This window comes from Silene latifolia, chromosome 9 (assembly GCF_048544455.1).
Source record: "Silene latifolia isolate original U9 population chromosome 9, ASM4854445v1, whole genome shotgun sequence".
NCBI classification, from domain to species: Eukaryota; Viridiplantae; Streptophyta; class Magnoliopsida; order Caryophyllales; family Caryophyllaceae; genus Silene; species Silene latifolia.
Window position 1 is genome coordinate 139,034,602 of NC_133534.1, and position 18,197 is coordinate 139,052,798.

At 39.0% G+C, this 18,197-nt stretch overlaps 1 non-coding gene across 1 annotated transcript; it reads left to right on the forward strand.

Moving 5' to 3' along the window:
• The first annotated feature begins 1,243 nt into the window (after nucleotides 1-1,243).
• On the forward strand, nucleotides 1,244-1,350 carry LOC141604000 (small nucleolar RNA R71). The gene has a single exon (XR_012525829.1). It is a non-coding gene; the product is annotated as a small nucleolar RNA R71 (small nucleolar RNA).
• Nucleotides 1,351-18,197: the final 16,847 nt, after the last annotated feature.

Consider the following 18,197-nt stretch of genomic DNA (forward strand, 5'->3'; position numbering starts at 1 on the left):
CCTCTCCTCTAATTCTCGCATGCCGGCATCGGTGGACTTAGGCTGAAAGTCCACAACCTTCTCCTTGTTGTAGCTTGACCCCTCTTCAGACCGTCTCAAATGTGAACCATTAATCGTTGTCGGGTCATATTTGGGGACCGGGACTGACCCATCAGCATTTGGGTCTTGCCCCAGTGTTTTCGGGGCGGTCGTACCCCGAAACAAGTGGTCCCTCAAGTTATCGGGCATTGGAGGACGAAAAGAATCACCTTCAGCAACGCTGTCAGTCGATCGACCAGGTTGGTCAGTCGATCGACTGACTTCTACAGGAACAGTAGCTTCTGGTTGTCGCGGACCAGTCGATCGACTGGGTATGTCAGTCGATCGACTGTCATACCTGGTAGACGCCTTTTTCTTGCTATTATCCGTCACAGCTTTGTTCTTGCTCGATTCCGCCTTACTTTTTTCAGGGACATCCTCAACCATAGCAGGCCCCTCCAGGGTGGACCCACTCCTCAAAGTAATGGCATTGAGGGTCTCCTTTTGATCAGTTTGAGTCGGTAAATGTCCCGGAGCTCGAGTTGTATTCTTGCTAGCCAATTGAGCAATTTGGCTCTCTAGCATCTTCATCCCGGCCTCTCTAGCTTGAGACTCTTTCAGCAACAAGTTCTTCAATTCAGTGAAATCGGAACCTTGGGATTGTTGCTGCTGCTGAGGAACATATGGAAGCTTTTGGTACTGCTGCTGCTTATGAGGGGGCACATAATTCTGCTGCTGCTGCTGCTGTGGAGGTTGAGTCGGATTCAAGACATTTTGGCTACTCCACCTCAAGTTTGGGTGGACATTCGACTCATAGTAAGTGTTTGTCTGCCTATAATGTTGAAAGGCAGCACAAGACTCAAAGGGACTGGGACAATTGTCTGAGACATGCCCGTCAGCTCCACACCTTTTGCAGACGAAAGGACCATCTGAAACAACATTTACATGATAAATCCCTCCTTTTGAAGCTCCTCCCAACTCGTACTTATCAAACCTTGCCGTGAGAGATTCTAATGCAGCTACAGAAGGAGATTCAGCAGCTCTCCTTTGATTTCCCCTGGAATTCCCCTACTCAGCTTTATGGGTGGCCAAGTTATCAATAATTTTCCACCCCTTAGTCTCTCCCATATTCTCCTGGAATCTGCCACTAGCTGCAGCATCCAAGATAGCCCTCTGATCGTCATAGAGCCCATTGTAAAACTGATTACATAGACTCCATTTTGCGAACCCATGGTGCGGAATGGTTCGCACCAGCTTCTTAAAACGGACCCATACTTCATGAAAGTTCTCATCAGGCCCCTGTTTAAAGCTCGTGATCTGAGCTCTAATGGCATTGGTCTTCGAGGCAGAAAAATACTTCTTGTAGAACGCCAAGGCCAACGAATTCCAGTCAGTGATCTCATTAGCAGCTCGATCCAGGTCTCTATACTACTCCCTTGCAGTATCACGAAGAGAGAATATAAACATGGTCTCCTTCACCTGGTCTTGGGTCACACCGGTTGGCGGGGGTATGGAACAGCAATAATCAATAAATGTCTCCATGTGCTTAGCTGCATCTTCATTCGCAGCTCCCCCAAACCGGTTTCTCTCAACCAAGTTGATATAAGACGGCTTCGGCTCGAATTTTCTGTCCGTCTCTGGTAATGCAAATCCCTTGTAGAGATTCGCAGCTGTCGCCTCAGAGTGACTGGCAATAGTTGCTTCTTCAGCCATTTCTAGAAAGTCTGGAGAAGTGACGGTCTCAGCCGATGAATTAGAAACTGGAGACGAAGGTGGATCCTCCTCAAATAAAGCGTTCTCGTAGTAAGTAAACAGAGTACTCAGCTCTTCCTCTGTCGGCAATATCCTAGATGATCGTCTCAACTCACGCAAAGTCTTCTCAATCTCAGGATTGATCGGTAGTAGTTCACCACCCTGTGACCTGCGCATAAAAGAAACTGCAAAAAGAATATGAGAATAGTTTAAGGAACGAATGTCCCTTAAACTGAGAAACAGATTAAAATAAAACAACTAAAAATTAGAACAATTGCCTCCCTGGCAACGGCGCCAAAATTTGATGCCTGTCGTTATGCACCAAAAATAATATTTATAATTTCCAACTACAACTGTAGACAGCGGTAGCAGGGTCGAACCACAGAGAGGCAGATGTAATTATTAGTTGTCTAATTTCAGTCTAAGGTAACGATTATGTGGGGGTTTGATTGAATTTGGTCTATAGCTAAAGGCAGTGAAATATAAATTAAACTAAAGAAATGTATTAAATCAAATATAAAGAAGGGTACTAGGATGGTCGGTTCACTATAGTTTCGGCGGCAGCATACTAAGTAGGTCTAAATCAAACACATGAGGCGGGAAAACAAGAGGTCCTCTCGGTCCACTCTTACAGGTAGCATCTTTCGATCGCGCTACAGGTCCCTGATACCACTAATACTGACTTTCGTCCTGAAAAGTCACTAAAGGTCTAAATTAATCTATCTTTCGATCTAATTAATCTAGTCGTCTTAATTAAGCAGGCTATATCCCTTCCCTATCTTTCGATCTTTATTGGGTCGGTCAAATCCTAGGTATTCAACTAGTCGCGTGCACTCGATTCGTCAAACATAACAATTAAAACAATTAAAACGAAGCAATCTCAGAGTGGCCAGTCGATCGACCAGGGAACCCAGTCGATCGACCGGCATGCGATTTCAGGCCATGTTAATACTAATGCCGCCTAACCTACAGTTCCCCTACATCCTAGCACAATTAATTTAGCTACTCTACTAGGAATGATAACAACAATGAAATTATCGAAATCAACTACTGAATTCATGCTTAAATTAACGGAGTAAAAGGCTAGCATAAAACGATAATTATGGCTTCGGGAAACTAACTAACAATTCTATACTATGAATGATAATAAATTAATGAAACTGAAAATAAGCAGAGGAATACCGAATGAATTTGCAGAAGAAAGATCCGGAAACCGAATGTGAATGTAAATTGTATTGAATAGCAAACAATATTAAGAACCCTAATTATTTGAATGCTAAACTAAAACTGAGTGAAAACTTAATGATAGACTGAATGTATAAAACTGGGTTAAAAGCTAGATCCTTATTCTGAAAACCTAGCTTACGTTATATAGAATACAACGTAGTTCTTATTCCAAAACCTAATGTATCATGGGCTTCAAGTTTCTCGATCTATTAATTCACGTCTGAAGAAGCGGTTTGGTCGATCGACCACTGTGACCGGTCGATCGACTGAACTGCAGTGTACAGTAGCCTCTGCTTATCGTGTGTTGGTCGATCGACCAATGAGACAAGTCGATCGACTGCTTTAGCTGGTACTTGACTTCTAATTCCTCGTGGATTTGTCTTTCGGGCCTCGAAATGCGCACCAAGCTCGTTCCTTGAGTAAACACTTCACGTCAAAAGCAATGCAGGATACTCGGGGACGGATTTAGCTCAATATCTACTCATTTTCGCATAAATCTGCAATATTACATAAAAATACGAAAGTAGACGAAATGGGGCAAATAGTAGCATAAACTACATAAATGAGCTCTGAAATGCGTGTAAAATGAGGTTTAAAACATCATATAAAAGACACGCATCACAGACTCACAAAACCGTCACCTAAATAAATACAATTAATTACAAAAAATTACTAGCTAGCCTAATTACTATTTAATCTAATTAAATTAAATACAAATTCAATTAAACAAAACCCGTCTTAAGCTACCCAAAACAGTCGACATACGGACCAACCACCACCAAAAATAGCCACCACCACCACGGTGGTCACGACCTGGCACCACTACACCCACGCGCCACCCACAGCCACCAGCAGCGACGGCGACCGCAGCAACTACAACAACACGGCACAACAACCCCTACACAAACACACACCCGACACAGCCTACCCTTTTAGCTACCACCGACCACCATGGCCGACACCAGCAACCACCGTGGCCTCCCTTGACCACAGTGGAACCAGCCACCATCCCCCATCACGACAGCAACAATAACCGCAGCCGACAACAACAGCAACTAAAAACACATCACACGACGCCCTCCCAAAACAGCCCACTACCGACCACCTAACACCACCCATTCCACCACCCAAGACTACCACTAGACTCTTCTCACTCCCAAAGACAAAGAGCACCCAAGAGCTCCCCAAGTGGGCCACGAAAACCAAGGTAAAAATTCGTCTTAAGACGGTCACACAACAACAATAAATAACCATATTATGCTCGGTCAAACTCGACATATGGTGGTCAACGGTGGTCCCATGGTGGTCAATGATGGTCTTAGGGCGCGTCAAGGTTGAGGCAGGTCAACGGTATTAGTTAAATACTATATAAACTAGTGTAAGACGGTCTTACCTTACGATCTCGAGGCGGAGGGACAAAAGACGGTCTTCCAAATCTCCCTTTTATTTTCTCTCTATCAATGTTGTCAGGATCAGGATTCTACTTTGGATCGATGGGGAGGGTAGGATCGAATCGGTAGAATCGGATCGTAGAATCGCAAGATTCTACAAACTCGCTAAATATAATTTTTTATTTGGTAAAAAACATATAATTGAAAATCAAAACACTTATTTATTAATATTTATTCATAAAATATTGGTAATTAATGAATTTAGTATCATTGTATGAACAACTTACACGAAATTTGGGTTTTACGGTGTCATTATATAAAAATATATATTAATTTTTTTATTATGGAGTCGGATCGTAGGATCGTAAAATCGTAGGATCGTATTGTGATCCCATCCCTAGAAATTTTTAAATTAATAGGATCGTAAGATTCTACAACTATGATAGAATCGTAGGATCCAGGATCGGTCAAGCATTTTTGGATCGTAAAATCGTCGGATCGAATCGCGATTCTGACAACAATGCTCTCTATTAAATGTTGGTTGAGGATTGTGTTGTGATTGTGAATGGATAAGGTGGGTGCAGTATATATAGGGTAGTTAGTATGGTAGTATACGTGTATAAATATATATATATATATATATATATATATATATATATATATATATATATATATATATATATATATATATATATATATATATATATATAATATATAATATATATATATATATGTATATGTATCATATATTATTATTATTATTATCATCATTACTAACTTGTTATTATTATTTTATTATTCCGTCTCTTTTATAAATCGTATAAATGCCATATAATATAATTTTACAAAATATATTTACCCATTTACCGTTGACTAGCATTTGACCAAGGTAATAAAATACGGGGTATTACAACTACTCTAAACTCTACTTCAAAGGTAACTTCCTCATATTCGCATAAGGCTAAGAGTATTTATCCTAACCAACCTCCTATCTTCTTCATCAAATATTACATTCTCGTACTCGCATTTGTAAGCAATATTCTCAAGACAAGGCGTGGGTTAGAATATGGGGCATTCTTTGTTGATTATGACTTCATGGAGTAGAGTGGATTGGTGGGGTATCTTGTAGTCGCTTCTAAACTCTTCCTCATATGAGAAATTCTTGTGATCAGAGGAGTTAAAAATATCGAAATTAAAGGATGAGCGAGAAAGTGGTTAGAGAGAGAAGCGACTTTTAGAGATTTCCTTCTTTGTTACAGCAATGGTGCAAAAGAAACGGAATAACCCTAAATCTAATAGAGTAATTCGACTAATTTGTAATCATAATAATACAAAAAAATCAAAAAATTTAACAAATAATAATAGTACGCCTCATAATAGAATCAATGGATCGAGATTTCAGATGTTGGATCGTGAAGATGATGGTCTTCTTACTGGTCCTCAGTTGGATGATCACGCTCATGCTTCCACATCAGTTATCCGTCCGTTTAACTTGAGTAGTGGTATGGATTCAATTGAGGAGGATGTTTCGGATGATGACAGCGAATGGACGGAGGTATCATAACGTTCCCACTCGTCTGACACCACCAGGGTAAGCACTCTCCAATTGACTAGTACTGATGTTGAGAATGAACTGGCATATTGGTCTAAAGCAGTTTATTGTTATGTTCTCGGGGCTAACCCTCCCTTTAAAGTTGTTGATGGGTTTGTGAAAAGGGTTTGGGGTAATGAGTTTGAGAAGGTTTCGTTTCATTCTAATGAGATCTTCCTTGTGCGGTTTAAAACTACTGAAATGAAACAGCGTGTGTTGCAATTGGGTCCGGTCTTTTTTGATAACAAACCTGTGGTGGTGAAGGAATGGACGCCTGAAGCAAAACTTGTTAGGGAGGCTGTTGACATGGTGCCCATTTGGATTAGATTTTATGGGCTTCCATTGAAATTCTGGGGGAATGCTCTAAACAAAATTGCAGGGTTGGTTGGAACACCTGTGCGGTGTGATAGTAATACCCAGCTTAAAACATTTATTGGGCATGCTCGAATTATGGTGGAAGTGAAAATGGAGGAGGATTTACCTGATGTGGTTGAGTATATGGATGAATTGGGTGTCAAACATAAACAGATTGTTCATTATCAATGGAAACCTGTAATCTGTTCTCAGTGCAAGGGAATTAGTCATATTCGCCGTGACTGCAGGAAGAAGCAACCTACTGGACAGGGCAGCCTAGGAGAGTATGGGTTCCTAAAAAGAGAGCCTCGCAACCTCCTGCACCTATTCCTGGAGCAGTGGTAGTGGTTCCTGCTCAACCAGTACAACCAAATCCTATTCAGGAACCTCAGATCCCTACTGTAGTGTCATCTGGGCTTATCACTCCACTACCTTTCTCTTTCACTCCTTTTTCGCCTGCTAGGATATTTACCAGATTGACTAGGCAAGGAGGAACTCAAACTGAGACTGGAAGGAGAACATTCATGTAGGTGGTGGAGCATTCTGTTCAGTACAAACAGGTGCTTCAAGAAGATTTAGGGGGTGTCATTCAACGTAGTGATAATGGGTAGCATTGGCTTTTGGAATGTGCGTGGTATGAATAATGTGAATAAGCAGAAGGATATAAGATGTTTCTGCATACAAATAATATAGGGGTCTTTGGTTTATTAGAAACTAGAGTTAGGACTAATTCTATTAATAAAGTGCACCAAGGGCTTGGGAGTCATTGGACTATGGTGAATAATAATAATTCTTGTCATGAGGGGGGCAGAACTTGGATAATTTGGGATGATATTCATTATAAGGTGGAAATTATTAGTAATGAAACTCAAATTATAAATTCTAAAGTAACATTTCTTCCTACTGGAGATAAGTGGTGGATGTCTATAGTTTATGGTCTCAATAGAGTTGCTGAGAGAACTCCACTTTGGCAATCTATTACTTATATGAAATATGTGGTTAATGGTCCTTGGATTGTGATAGGAGATTTTAACAATGTGTTGGCTATGAATGAAAGGATTGGTTCTGAGGTTACTCAAGCATAAATGAGGGATTTTCAAGCTTGTGTGGATGCTTGTGGGATAGGAGATATCACTGCTCAAGGTGCCTTCTTCACATGGACTAATAAACATGAGGTTGGGGGTGTGGTCCTTAGTAGGATTGATAGAGCCATGATTAACTTTGGTTGGTTGCTTCATTATCCTGATACTATGACAATGTTTCACCCTGAAGGGCTTTTTGATCATTGTCCATGGACATTGTCCCTAAAACCTGAGGTTGTAAGGAAAAAAGGTAGTTTTAAGTACTTCAATATGTGGGGGGAAAGATCCCGACTTCATCCCTATGATTGAGTCTGTGTGGGCACAGGAAATACAAGGGTTTAAAATGTTCCAGTTTGCTAAAAAGTTGAAGTTCTTGAAGAAGAATTTGAAAGAATTAAATGGAAATATGTATGCAAACATTGAAACTACTACTAGAGTTGCTCTGAATTTACTGCATAGCATTCAAAAGAATTTGCATATGGACCCACTGAATCTTAGGCTGCAGCAGGAAACTAAAGATGCTGCTCTAAGTTATCAGGAGAGGGCAGAGGCTAGGAGATGTTTCCTTCCACAGAAAGCTAAGATACAGTAGTCTGCTGAGGGGGATGACAATACTCATTATTTTCATAGTGTCATCAGAGCTAGAAGAATGCATAATAGGGTATTAAGTATCCAGGATATGAAAGGTACCAAGCATACAACTGCCAGTGCTATTGAGGGAGCTTTTATTGAATATTATACTCATCTGTTGGGTTCCAGTAAACCTGTTCATAAGGTTCACAGGCAGACTGTCAGGGAGGGGAAGCTGGTGACTGCCATCCACAGTCAAATGCTCACTGCAGAGGTGACCAGTTCTGAAATCAAAGATGCCTTGTATGCTATTCCAGCAAACAAGGCACTTGGACCAGATGGCTTTAATTCTCAATTCTTTAAAGATTCATTTGCTGTGATTGGGAATAATCTTATTGCTGTTGTCCAGGAATTTTTTACCTCAGGTAAGATGCTGAAACAATGGAATACTACTACCCTTACTCTTATCCCTAAAAAAAGATAAGCATGTGAGTGTTAGTGACTCCAGACCAATTGCATGCTGCAATGTGGTTTATAAGATTATATCCAAAGTTATTTGTGCTAGGCTAGCCAAGGTACTTCCTGACATTGTGAGTGAAAACCAGAGTGCATTTATCAAAGGTCATGACATAGTGGATAATATTTTAATTTGTCAGGACCTAGTCAGATTATATAAAAGGAAGTCTTGTTCCCCTAGATGTCTTATGAAAGTTGATTTGAAAAAAGCCTATGATTCCATTGAATGGTATTTTATCAAATAAATGTTGCAGGCTCTAGGGTTTCCTAGCAAGTTGATTAAATGGGTTATGGAGTGTGTTACTACCCCTTGGTTTACCTTGTCTTTGAATTGAGCCAATTTTGGGTATTTTTAAGGTAGAAGAGGCATTAGGCAGGGGGATCCCATGTCTCCTCTATTATTTACAGTTTGCATGGAGTATCTCAGCAGGATCCTTGCTTCTGTAACTGATAGAATGGGGTTTAACTTTTTACTCTTTATGTTGGGCTCTTAAGTTGAGCCATTTATGCTTTGCAGATGATTTACTCTTATTCTGCAGATGGGATAGGAGTTCTGTCATTGTTATTCTTAGAGCTTTTGCAACTTTTTCTGTGGCTTCTGGACTTGAAATGAACTGTGATAAATCTGAGACCTACTTCAATGAGATGTGTGAGAAGGAGGTTTCCTATATTCTCAACATTTCTGGGTTTAAGGAGGGTCAAATTCCTTTCAGGTATTTAGGGATTCCTATCTCTCATAAACGTATGGCAGTTGGGGACTATACCAGGCTAGTGGAAAATGTGCTTGAGGATTAGGAGTTGGGGGACTAGAAAACTTAGTTATGCAGGCAGGCTGGTTCTTGTTAGAGCTGTTATGTCTCAACTTCATTGCTTCTGGTCCAGGATCTCCATCATTCCATTAACTGTAATAGACATGATTGAAAGAATTTGTAGAAACTACCTCTAAGTGTGGGAAATAATCTGTATACTTCCCTTAAATTGAAGGATTATAACGAATTTAATTAAGACGATCACAAGTCATAAATAAAATACATAAACAAAATAAAGGATTCAAAAATAACCTTCGGTCCTAGCAAATATGGCCTAAGAACAATATCAAAGTAGATATTCGCCTATCAGTTGCACCCAAGACGATATGAGATATGCCCTTCTGATTATGCTAGAAATCGATCCAAAATTTTCTGTAAAATTTAGGTTTTTGTGTTTTTCCTGATGAGAAGAGGCAAAAGCAATGAGTAGAAAAATTAGGTTAAAAATTCTCACCCTCATCACCCTATACAACCGAGTATATAGATGATTAGGGTAGATTTTCTTATTTTATTTTTCCGGCCCATATGCTAACCGAAATAAGAGAGGTCCATTTCTTTTTTTTTCGGTTTTTACAAAAAATGTATAAAATGTGTAAATTGTCATCTAGTGAGGATCGAACCCATGACCTCTTGGTTTGTGTACCCTCACTATTACCACTATGACACATTCAACTTGTTGATATTAAATATAACTGATTACATTTAATTACGAATTAACAGATTAATTCGTCCAAGCTAACATTACATACATTTAATTAAATATAACTTATTATATTTAATTTACGAATTCACAGTTAATTCGTCTCAACTAATATTATTTAATCTTCATTAAATAATTGTCTCATCAACACATTGACTAACTGTTTAGTCATATTAGGCATCAATGTGATCATATTTCTATAACCACATCTCTCAAACACATCCTATAGGTGTGACCTTTAGGGACCAGTTGATCACCGCCATCTGTATGATAATAACGTCAAACTTTCTAGCAAGCCAACCGTTATTAGGTAAACGTTAATCAACTGATTAAATATACGAAGTATACCCTTGTGAACCTGTAAGAGATTTACAAATGTTATCACACTAATTTGTGGAGGACACAAGCTCCAACAAACTCCCACTTGTCCTCACAAGTGTATGTGCGATAACCGATTCTCATATCCTAATATTTCTCCCACTTAATGTAAAACAATTTGCAAATCCGCATTCACAAAGGTCGTATTTTACAAGATCATTATCAAGAGTGGTTTCCCCGACTAGAGAGTAACTTAACTGATAAACGAATCAACATTCGAGCATGGCCATGCATTTCAGTTACAACTCCTCGAGTGGCCCTGAGAAATAACTATACCTGATAAGGGTTGGATATTTTCCTCAACTCGAATCCTGCAGATGTAAGCACAGTATGAAATGACCCAGAAAAAATCTACTTAGCCTCCAGTTACGGCAGACTGTGAGAAAGAAACCAGAGTCACCCAAAAAATGCCTTAATCTCAAGAGACAGTCGATAGTCAAAAGAATCGACTCTAGGAACACAATGTATGTCCTATCCACGACCTGGCACCGAATGTTTTTAAACATTTAGGACTCCATTACTTTTCACAAAAAGTTGTCCTACGAGGTATCGTTATAATCTCGCATCTGTGATCGATCAGTCAACCGTTTCACTTATGGCTCGTTGAACCCACCATCAATTGACTGCACAATATAATAGCCGGAGTTATCAGCTCACATTCGCGATTACGGACCAAAACAAATATAATGTAATTCAGTTCACTTTGTGGCGTTCAATGTTGTCAGTACAATCCACATGAAAAACAAAATATTATATATAAAACGATGAAGTTATAAATAGTATATATGAAAAAGATAATGTATCAAATCCATAATCAAGTACTACAACTCAGGAACGCGTTTAATTCCCATGGAATTAACGTGCCCTACATGCTTATCATAATTCAACGGTTTAGTGAGAGGATCCGCGATGTTATCATCCGTCGCAATCTTGTCTATCACTATCTCCTCTTGCTCCACATAATCACGGATCAGGTGAGCTTTCCGATGTACATGTCTAGATTTGTTGCTAGACTTTGGCTCCTTAGCCTGGAAGATGGCACCTCTATTGTCACAATAGATGGTGATCGGGTCATTCGAACTAGGAACTACCGTAAGTCCTTGTAAGAATTGACGCATCCATATCGCTTCCTTTGCTGCCTCCGAAGCGGCATAGTACTCGGATTCAGTAGTAGAATCTGCTACAACACTGTTTGGAACTCTTCCACGACCGCAAAGACACCATTAAGAGTGAAGACGAACCCGGACTGAGATTTTGAATCATCTCGATCCGTTTGGAAGCTAGCATCTGCGTAACCGATTGCGCATAGCTTAGAATCGCCTCCATAAGTCAATACCCAATCCTTAGTCCTCCGTAGGTACTTGAGGATGTGTTTAACAGCTATCCAGTGTGTTTCACCTGGAGTCTTTTGTAACCGACTCGTCATACTCAATGCATATGCCACATCTGGACGTGTGCATATCATGGCATACCTGATCGATCCTATTGCAGATGCATAAGGAACACGACTCATGCGCTCAATCCCTTCAGGCGTCGTGGGTGATCGAGACTTGCTCAATCGCATCCCGATCGTCATTGGAAGGTTCCCCTTCTTGGAGTTGGTCATGCTTGAACTTCTCAAGAATCTTATCCAAATAAGACTCTCGACTAAGTGATAACGTCCGTCGTGATCTATCTCGGTAGATACGGATTCCCAAAATGCGCTGTGCCTCACCCAGATCTTTCATCTGGAAATGGTTCTTCAACCATTCTTTAACCGAAGATAGAAGAGGAATGTCATTCCCAATCAAGAGTATGTCATCGACATACAATATCAAGAATACAATCTTGCTCCCACTCGACTTGATATATAAGCATGGTTCTTCGACCGATCGAGTGAAACCATACTCTTTTATCACCTGGTCGAAACGATGATTCCAACTCCGAGAAGCTTGCTTAAGTCCATAAATGGAACGCTTAAGCTTGCATACTTTCTTAGGATGTTCAGGATCTATGAAACCTTCGGGTTGCACCATGTACAACTCTTCCTCCAAATAACCGTTTAAGAAGGCGGTTTTCACATCCATTTGCCAAATCTCATAATCATGAAATGCGGCAATCGCTAAGATTATCCGAATGGAACGTAGCATGACTACAGGTGCAAAAATCTCATCATAATGCAATCCGTGCACTTGAGTGAAACCTTTTGCCACAAGTCGTGCCTTATAGGTATCTGGTTGCGCGCGTCTACGTAACGCTTTATTTTGTAAAGCCATTTGCACTGTAGAGGTTTTACCTTATTAGGTAAATCAACTAGATCCCATATGTCATTCTCATACATGGAGTCCATCTCGGATTGCATGGCTTCGAGCCATAGCTTTGAGTCGGAACAGGTCATAGCACCTTTATAGGTAACGGGTTCATTACTCTCTAGGAGTAAAACGTCATTCTCCTCGACCATACCAATGTATCTGTCCGGAGGATGAGAGACTCTACCCGACCTTCTAGGTTCCTCGGGAATGTTAACCGTATCATCAGTTGGAGGAACAACTTCCTCCATCTGTTCCTCGGTTGTTGGTTCTGGAATCTCCGACAGCTCGAAGGTTCTATTACTCGTCTTGTTCTCGAGAAATTCTTTCTCTAAGAACGTCGCACTAGCCGCAACAAAAACTCGATGTTCGGTAGGCGAATAGAAGTAATGACCAAATGTTCCTTTTGGATAACCTATAAAGTATGTCTTGACCGATCGCGGGCCGAGCTTATCCTCGTGTCTCCACTTGACATAAGCCTCGCAGCCCCAAACCCGAATAAAGGACAAGTTAGGGACCGTTCCTTCCACATTTCATATGGAGTCTTGTCGACTTTAGACGGACTTCGGTTAAGTATAAGAGCAAATTGACAAAAGAGCAAAACCCCATAATGAATCAGGCACTACCGTGTGACTCATCATGGATCGAACCATATCAAGTAAGGTTCGATTTCTCCGTTCAGACACACCATTTAATTGAGGTGTTCCAGGTGGAGTTAACTGCAGAACGATTCCACAGTCTTTCGGGTGTTGATCAAACTCATTTGAAAGATATTCGCCACTCCGATCTGAACGGAGTGCTTTAATCTTTCTACCCAGTTGGTTCTGTACCCTGTTCTGGTATTCCTTGAATTTCTCAAAGGACTCACTTTTGTGCTTCATTAAGTAGACATATCCGTATCTACTCAAATCGTCCGTGAAAGTGATGAAATATCTATAGCCATCTCTAGCGGTAATTGACATAGGTCCACAAACATCAGTATGTATGAGTCCTAATAGGTCACTAGCGCGCATTCCAATACCTTTGAAGGAAATTCGAGTCATCTTGCCAATGAGACATGATTCACACGTGCCAAATGTAGAAAAATCGAATGCGGGAATGGTCCCATTATCGACGAGTTTCTTCACGCGTTTCTCATTTATGTGTCCCACTCGACAACGCCATAGATAGGTTTGATCTTTGTCACCAACCTTTATTTTCTTATTATTCACATGTAATATTTCTGTGGTTTGGTCTAAGATATAAATTCCATTCATGGAAACTGCTTTGCCATAAATCATTTCATTGAAAGAGAAAATACAGCTATTATCCTTTATTGAAAATGCAAAACCGTCTTTAGCAAGTACGGAAACAGAAATAATGTTCTTAGACAAACTTGGTACATAGTAACGGTTATTTAGAAATAACTCAAAACCACTAGGGAGTTGGATTACATATGTTCCCTTCGAGACAACAGCAACTCGTGCTCCATTTCCGACTCGTAGGTCCACATCACCCTTTTCGAGAGGTATGATGTTCTTTAGGCCCTGCAAATGATTACACAGATGAGAACCACAACCAGTATCTACCCAAGTTCCGAAACTTGCATGGTTAATCTCAATCATATGAATATAAGATGACATACCAACAGGAACGACGCGGCCTGCTTTGATGTCCTCACGGTAGACGGGATAGTTCCTCCTCCAATGTCCAGTCTTGTGACAATGGTGGCACTCTATGTCACCGCCCTTGCTCTTTGCCTTGCCCTGTGAGCCACTAGTCTCACCAGGCGCACTCTTACCGTTTCCTGGCTTCTTGAACTTTGGCTTACCTACAGCTAGGTCACCATGAGCCTTGCCCTTACCTTTACCCTTGTTGTGAATCGTGACAACATCCTGGTTCATGCTCCCACTCAATTTCATATCCTTCTCAGTCTGTACGAGAAGGGAGTGTAGCTCATGAGGACTCTTTTTCAAGTCATTCATGTAATAGTTCGCCCTGAAAAAGGCAAACCCATCGTGAAGAGAATGAAGCATTCGGTCAATGACAATGCTCTCACTGATTTTACAATTCAGTGCCTCCAGCTTCTCGACATTCTCAATCATGTGAAGAATGTGTGGGCTAACCGGTTGGCCCTTCTGGAGTTTCGCATCAAAGAAGCGACAGGTATGCTCATATGTAACGATTCTCGGTGCTTTTGAGAACTCGTTAGTGAGCGTAGTGAAAATCTTGTTTGCACTTTGGGCAATGAAGCGTCTCTGCAAATTGGTTTCCATTGCAAAGATGAGTACGTTCTTTATCGCACCCGCTTCCATAACGAAATCACTATAAGCGAGTGCCTCGTTGACTCCTGCATTGGGGCCTGGGTTGACCGGTATTGGCTCGATTAAGTACTTGAGCTTACCGTCGCAATGGCGAAGATTCCGTAGTGCCGCCTCCCAGTCCGCAAAGTTGCACCCATCATTTTTCAGACGTGTGAAATGATTCATCTGGTCCATGAATACTTTCAGCCAGGATGCGCGATCAAGTGTGGCACTAGGCATTGGGATTGTGTTATTTCCAGCCATTTCGTTGTAACAGTATTATGAAAAAATAATCGTGTTCTACATCATGAGAAGAAGAATAAAAATAATAAGCATGTGCATCGTTTATATTTTTAAGTCTAATGAACTACTGTCATAACGCGAAGACTCAAAACATTTATATAATTGACCTCCCTCAAGAATTATATAAATGATCCCAAGACCCAATTCTCTGTAAATTGATAAGCTAACCTTTTAGCTAATTCTACCGTTAGAATTCTTGGTCGATAAATTTCTGTAAATTCTATCTTTAGTCCATCATAATCACGAGAAACTCTTCGGACTATGATGTTGAGGTAAACTAAGTCAACACAACTACTTACCCAACGTAGAAGGGGTCATATTATGCCTACCGACGAAGAAGGGATTCATAGTTGTTTGCCCTTATAAAGACTAATCTCAATTTCCGTTTTAGAGGAAAATCCCATCAACTTTATTTAATTCATTTTAAGTGAACTAATATCTAGCATGCGAGAATGAATAAACTAAGGTGGTGGCTTAAAGACTGTGACATCTGTATGTCCATGAAAACTAACATACAACCTATATGAGTCAATTTTCATGCATTTTATTAGTAGGTGGTTTGGTTTTATGCGGAATATGATGCATAAACTAACATGTGAATGAAAAGCAATAAGAATGAAAAACGTAAAAACAGTAAAAGTCCTAGTGTGGCCTATCCTATCAAAATGAACAATAAATACAAGTTTGGAATCCTCCTTGGACCCGAGAAGCTTGTCTTGATGTTCCATCTTGATCCATGTAGCGGGAGTGAGCTCCAATCTCCATCTTTAGTCTTCTTTTGAAAATTACAATAAATAAAATTTACATAATAAACCTATTTATTACATTCTAATTTCAAAACCCAAAAACTAAAGGAAAAATAAAGGAGATTCGAGATCTCATAATTACATTAAAAATTATGTTTCCTTCATTACGAAAACATAATTTGACTAAGGCCGCACTAAGTATTACAACTGATTGCAAAAATACGTAAATTAAATTCATTCAATCGATTCATTCAACAAAAATAAAATATAATGCATCAACTAAAATAAATTAAACATACATGACACAATTCCTTAATTATGTTGATTAATTTATCCAAACCACCTATTTAAATCAAATTAAGTGACAATTCCTCAATTAATCACATTAATTTCAATCTTAATCCATATTAAACTTGTAATATGAATTCAATCCGTCAAAATTTTAAACTGCTTTAAAATAATTCGGTATCTTTTAATTGTGAACCGTTTCACAATAACTAATTGGCCAAAATCAAAACAAAAACAAAATCCTTTTTTTTTTTGGTCTCGGCATAAACAAAGAAAAACAAAACTAGCATGTTTCTTATTTTATACACGGTTTTATCTGTAAAAAACCGAAACAAAAAAAAAATTTTTTTTTTTAAATTCTGTCCCCTGTGAACAATAGCACGTGAACAGTAACAACAACAAAAAAAAATTTTCGGATGCTTTTCCAAAACGGCATAAACAAAACAACCGCAAAAAAAACTTTAATCGGTTTTTCTAAGAAAAACCGAGAGCAAAAAAAAACAGCAAAATTTTTTTTTTTTTATTACTGTTCATCTGTGAACAGTACAGAAACAGCAAAAAAAATTTCACGGTTTTTAAATTAGGACCCTAATGCCTTTTTAATTTCAATTTAATCTGCATTAAATCAAACATGACGATTCCATTTATGTTTTAACTTAATCTGCATCAAATCAAACATCTACCAATTCTTCATATGATAATTTTAACTGATTAAAACAATATTATGAAAAATAAAAATGGAAATATCGCATCAAAAAGAACAAACACCAGCTGCAAACATTTTTTTTCAATCGGCATTAACAAAAAAAAAACAGTCGTGCCCTAATTTTTTTTTTCGGAAACCCTAAAAGTTTACATACAATTTTTATAAAAATCATCAAAATTAAAATTAGTGGCCTTTGCTCTGATACCACTTGTGGGAAATAATCTGTATACTTCCCTTAAAATTGAAGGATTATAACGAATTTAATTAAGACGATCACAAGTCATAAATAAAATACATAAACAAAATAAAGGATTCAGAAATAACCTTCTGTCCTAGCAAATATGGCCTAAGAACAATATCAAAGTAGATATTCGCCTATCAGTTCCACCCAAGACGATATGAGATATGCCCTTCTGATTATCCTAGAAATCGATCCAAAATTTTCTGTAAAATTTAGGTTTTTGTGTTTTTCCTGATGAGAAGAGGCAAAAGCAATGAGTAGAAAAATTAGGTTAAAAATTCTCACCCTCATCACCCTATACAACCGAGTATATAGATGATTAGGGTAGATTTTCTTATTTTATTTTTCCGGCCCATATGCTAACCGAAATAAGAGAGGTCCATTTCTTTTTTTTCGGTTTTTACAAAAAATGTATAAAATGTGTAAATTGTCATCTAGTGAGGATCGAACCCATGACCTCTTGGTTTGTGTACCCTCACTATTACCACTATGACACATTCAACTTGTTGATATTAAATATAACTGATTACATTTAATTACGAATTAACAGATTAATTCGTCCAAGCTAACATTACATACATTTAATTAAATATAACTTATTATATTTAATTTACGAATTCACAGTTAATTCGTCTCAACTAATATTATTTAATCTTCATTAAATAATTGTCTCATCAACACATTGACTAACTGTTTAGTCATATTAGGCATCAATGTGATCATATTTCTATAACCACATCTCTCAAACACATCCTATAGGTGTGACCTTTAGGGACCAGTTGATCACCGCCATCTGTATAATAATAACGTCAAACTTTCTAGCAAGCCAACCGTTATTAGGTAAACGTTAATCAACTGATTAAATATACGAAGTATACCCTTGTGAACCTGTAAGAGATTTACAAATGTTATCACACTAATTTGTGGAGGACACAAGCTCCAACACTAAGCAGGG